At 49.0% G+C, this 5,543-nt stretch overlaps 1 pseudogene; it reads right to left on the reverse strand.

Moving 5' to 3' along the window:
- Positions 1–1,615: 1,615 nt before the first annotated feature.
- LOC119787991 lies at positions 1,616–4,270 on the reverse strand (annotated as a pseudogene).
- Positions 4,271–5,543: the final 1,273 nt, after the last annotated feature.

Consider the following 5,543-nt stretch of genomic DNA (forward strand, 5'->3'; position numbering starts at 1 on the left):
TGCCATCATATATGGCAAGAACTTGTCAAACAGAGAGATCTCTTGAATTTCTTCACTGTGCTTTGTGGCATCTCTCGAGACTATTAAGAAGCTAATTCCTACATTCAGACAGGGTACTGTGTGAAGACATACCTTCCAGAACTCAATAACTGTAAATACACTTTCTGAATCAACAGATTAAAAATGACTCATTTGTGAGGGAAGATCTTAAAGTTACCTTCAGAGGAATAGTTTACCCACAGAACGATTGAACTTTATTTTCCGCTGACCTTCATGGTGAGCAAGACTCTGGAACACTTTTTTAATATTTCAAATGCAGCCGGGGATCAGGACGACTACTCGTTCTCCACAAGTCCACAAAACTTGTTAATATTCCTCCATACTGCTCGTCCAATGTAATCCAAGTGTCCAAAGTGGGTAGTGTCCATAATTTACTAGAAACTACGCCATTTAGTATATTTTTAGAGCCTAAATAGAAGTACATTGCATCTCTTGCGCGCACGCCGATGTGCGTTCATGAAACTACGGAAGGCGAGGCAGACGAGATCGCGCGGTCTCTTTTTCTTTCATTATTTGTTTTAAATCAATATCCAACTCCTCTTGTGTTTGTCCTGGTTCGTCTGCAGCTCTGTTGCTCTTAACACAATGTAAACAGTGTATTATCGGCAGCAAAGGCTCTGAACGCCGATGCTTCCGTAGTTTCGTGAATGCGCAGGTGAGCGCTCCGTGGAGTAATATATTCTTTTTAGGCTCTAAAAATATCGTAAATGACGTCGTTTTGAGTAAATTCTGGACGCTACCCACTCAGGACATTTTGATTACATTGGACGAGCAGTATGGAGGAATATTAACAAGTTTTTGTGGACTTCTAAGGACCTTGTTGGCTCGGGCTTAATCGAACTCCATTATATGAAAGTTGGGGTAAAACGAGAAGTCGTCCTGATCTCCGGCTGCATTTGAAATATTTGCTCACCATGAAGGTAAGTGGAAAAAAAAGTTAAATCAATCTGTGGGTGAACTATTCCTTTAACAACATTTTGCAGACTGCACATAGATTTAAGTGCTAATGTGGGGACTTTTCTACATGCTGAACCGTTGCAAATAGAACTAAATCTTGTGAGATCTCACCATGCTGTTACAAAATCTTGTGAGATTTCCTTTGGAAAAATATCAATACAGCATTTTTTTAATATCAATATGATACCGCAACATATAACATCGTGCATCGTTATTTTGTCATACCCCTAATGTGTATGCGTGTGTATCAGACGAAGTCCCACTTGAAATCACTGATCTTCTTGATGAGTGTGCTGACATGCGGATTCACAGATGTTGACTTCTTCTGGACCATCTTGCCGCTCTTCTTGCTTTTTACCATCTCATGGCTTGCTTTTGTGCCTCTCTCCGGGTTGATGTCAATGCAACTTCTTTAAAACAACATCGACAAAAAATTTTTTTTTTTCCTTACGGTTTTATCAGTCTATGAATGTAGCATGTCAAGAATATACAATATAGTGATCAGGATTGTAATACACCTAGTGGTGCAACCTGGACACATCTTCAGTGACTCTCCCAAGATCACTGGGTGTTTCGGGTCTTAGTCATACACCCTCACTCAGGCGACCCAGCCGGGGGAGATCAGTTCCCCGACTTGTGTCCAGGTAGCACACTACGCCACGCCTCCCCCCTCCTCAACCAGAGCCACCGTGAACCCTTTTCAGCTGCTTCCAAGATGTTCTTGGTTGCTCTTCGTCTCTGCAGACCGCAAATCCCTAGGAGTCCAAGGACACGGTGTAGAGATCTGCCTGCGAAGCCCCTGCAGCCCACTTCAATAGGCTCACAGCGGGCCTTCCAGCCATTCCTCCGGCACTCAGCCACAAGTTCTGTGTATTTAGCCCTCTTCCTCTCCTGGGCTTCCTCTATTCTGTCCTCCCAAGGAACAGTTAGTTCAAGCAGCACAACCTGCCTGGTGGAAGTTGATGACAGCACCATGTCCGGGCGGAGTGTCGTGGCTGCGATGTAATCCGGGAATCTCAACTGCCTCCCCAGATCGACCAAGAGCTGCCAGTCCCTTGCTGTCGTGAGCAGGCCCCCTTGGGTCTTCTTGGAGGGTTGCAGTTTCTCCCCTGCTCGAACAAAGGCAATCATGCTCCTGCTTAGAGGTTGACTCTTGCTGGTGTTTATGCCAGTGCAGATGGTATCTGCTATTGCCCGCAGGACCTGGTCATGGCGCCAGCGGTATCTGCCATCTCCCAGGGCCTTTGGGCAGCAGCTTAGGAAGTGCTCAAGAGACCCTTTCCTCTGGCAGAGCTGACATGCAGGTGATTCTATCAGGCCCCAGGTGAACAGGTTAGTGGGGCTTGGGAGGACATCATACACCGCTTGGACGAGGAACCTGAAATGATGTGGCTCCGCCCTCCATACATCAGTCCAGGTGATCTTACGGCTGGAAACATGCTCCCACTTGGTCCAGGCCCCCTGCTTGCTCATGCCCACCACCCTGCTGAAGCGAGCTTCTTCCACCTCTGCCCGAACCTCCTCTTGGATGAGTTTACGCCTGTCCTTCCCTGTCACTCTGCTGTAGCAGGGCTTCGGGTTGCTGCCCAGCCCTGCCCGCCCTGTGGCCACTGTACCCACCATGGTGCTGTGACGCAGCCTCGCCTCGGCTCTTTCCACTGCGTCCTTGGCACGCCACTTCCTTCCAGTGCGGACCTCTATCCCTGCTGAAGACACCTTCCCATCAGTGGAGTCTCTGTAGAGAAGGACTTCTCTAGCCCGGGCAACCTTGAACTCCTCTGACACGCTGCTCAACGGGAGCGTGAGCTTGGTCCCATGTCCAAAAAGGGCAATACTGCTCAGACTGCGAGGCAAGCCCAGCCACCTGCGCAGGTACTGACTGATCTTCCTCTCAAAGCCCTCCACGGTCGTAAGTGGGATCTCATACATCAGCAAAGGCCAGAGGAGACGGGGCAGGATGTTGTGCTGATAGATCCAAGCCTTGAACTTCCCAGGAAGTCCAGACCTGTCAACAGCTAGGAGCCACTGGTTAAGGTTGGTGCTGGTTGCTTGCCGTGCAGCGGTGTCCTTCAGATCACCAGTGAAGAGCTTTCCAAGGCTCTTCACTGGTTTTTCAGACACAGATGGAATAGTGGTATTTCCCAGGCTGAAGCGGAAGCGGTCCGTCACATTCCCTTTCCGCAAGACCAGGGATGTGGACTTCCCAGGCTTGAAACTCATCCTTGCCCAAGAGATGAGTCTATCCAGGCCTTGCAGCAACCATCTGCACCCAGGCACTGATGTAGTAGTTACCATGAGGTCATCCATAAATGCTCGGATTGGTGGCTGCCGGGTACCAGATTTGGATAATGGGCCTCGGCACTCTACTTCTGCTGACTTAACCAACATATTCATGGCAATGGCAAACAGGGAGACAGAGATCGTGCAGCCAGTGATTATTCCTTTTCCAGACGGTGCCAATCCGATGTTGATGCCCCTGAGGACACCCTTAAAGAAGGCCTTGCACTCCACACTGAGGAGGGATATTGATCTGAACTGCTCAATGTTCTTTGCGTTTTCCTCTTTGGGAATCCATACTCCCTCTGCATGCTTCCACATCTGGGGCACCTTCCCTCTTTTCCAGATAGCTCTGAAGATCTTCCACAGACGCTCCAGCAGGCGGGGGCAATGTTTGAAGACCTTGTATGGGACTCCACTGGGGCCTGGTGCTGATGCAGCTCTTGACGCTTTGATTACCTCTTTGACCTCCTTAAAGGTGGGTGTTCTGGTGTCAAAAAGTGTACTGGGTTCAGATGGGCATATCAGGGCTTCACAGGGGCCAAGGTCTTGGTCTCTCATGCCGTCACTGTAAGTGTTCCTTAAGTGGCGGTTGATGTCTTCCTTCGGACATGAGAGCTGGCCACTGTATTTCTCTCCCAGCAGTTTCTTTGCAAATCCAAATGGGTTTGCGATAAAGGAGCTGCGCTTGCGGGCCCTCTCCTTGCCTCTCTTCCTGTGCCACTCAGCACGGCGGAGGGTGAGCAGCCTCTCCCTCACCACAATCCTTAGTTCTGCCAAGGCCTTCTTCTCTTCGTCACTCGCCTTCCTGTGCTGGTACCTTAGTGCCCTCAGCTCTTGTCTGAGTTGAGCGATCTTTTTCTCACGCCGGTTTGGAATTGCTACATTAGTTGTCTTGGTGGCACGATGTTCCTTGATGCCAAACCTGTCTGATGCAATGCTGATTATGAATGTGCTCATTGTCTTGAGCCTCTGGTCCACAATACACCCATCTGTCGATGTTCTGAGGCTCTGCTTTGGGGCGTCGCCGGTAGTGCATGGAGGCTCTGGGCACTGTGGGGTGACTCCGGGCCCGGATCCTCCTCCGTCTCACCAGATGCCGTACTGGGTACTGGCACTGTGCGTTGCTCCACGGGGTTCCTTAAGCAGCGCATCTTGGTCTGGTGAATCTTCAGACCTTTCAGATTTTTGCAGACCTTGCCACATTTGCAGACTGCACTCGTCGTCAACTGTCCTTTTGCAAGGGTCGTTACCATAGAATCCGTCCAGTTGGGGTGCTCATTCTCTCCCCCTCTCGGGCACCCCTGGGGGTATAACTCTTTAGTGTTCTTCGTAGCGTTGTTAGGGTGCTCCCTTGCGGGAGCTGCAGTTCGGGATGCTACCCCTACCTGCCCCAGTTGCCGTCTCTCCGAGCTGTCCTCTGTCTCTCCAGATGTCACCACACTTTCGGGGTTGTCATCCAGTCTTTCCTGAAAGTCAATGGCTCTGCCATGTTGGATTAGGATTGTAATACACCTAGTGGTGCAACCTGGACACATCTTCAGTGACTCTCCCGAGATCACTGGGTGTTTCGGGTCTTAGTCATACACCCTCACTCTGGCGACCCAGCCGGGGGAGATCAGTTCCCCGACTTGTGTCCAGGTAGTATGTTGAACCACAAAAAGGAGTTTCAGACGTAACATTACTACAAAGGTAGCATTTGTAGTGTTTGTGGTTGCTATACTTGTGTCAGAGCCTAAGGACCATTGGCTATCACGTCAAGGTTATTTGCTTATGGTGTTTTATGAAGAAAAGTCAATCAAATCAAGCTCTGTGGAACACTATATTTGAAACAGAAGCTACCTCTGAATGAACTCCAATGTGCATGCTGCTTCATGTTGGTACTGCAGGTTAAAATTGTAGTAGGAGGAGAAGACTACTGCAACGCCAAGAACAAAGGATGTCCCATCACATAACACCTCTTTCTCGATGCTCAACATCCATCGGTTTGCCTGTGCCATATGACCTAAGAAAAAGACAAGTTGGAAACAATAAACAGAGATCCCAGAAATAATGGAATCAGCTACAATGCCGACTAGCTTCGGTCTGCTAAATACGGCAAAAAAAAAAAAAAAAACGAAACCTGTGACAACCTCATATCTAAATAGGAAAAAAAAAAGGCTAAATATTGAATTATGTTCACTCACTCTCTGGAGAGGGTGGAGGACGTCAGGCAGCTCCGGGCATCTGTGATGCAGCTCGGTTGTGAC

Source organism: Cyprinodon tularosa, unplaced genomic scaffold, assembly GCF_016077235.1.
Source record: "Cyprinodon tularosa strain WSP-4 unplaced genomic scaffold, ASM1607723v1 ctg308, whole genome shotgun sequence".
In the NCBI taxonomy this organism is placed as follows: domain Eukaryota; kingdom Metazoa; phylum Chordata; class Actinopteri; order Cyprinodontiformes; family Cyprinodontidae; genus Cyprinodon; species Cyprinodon tularosa.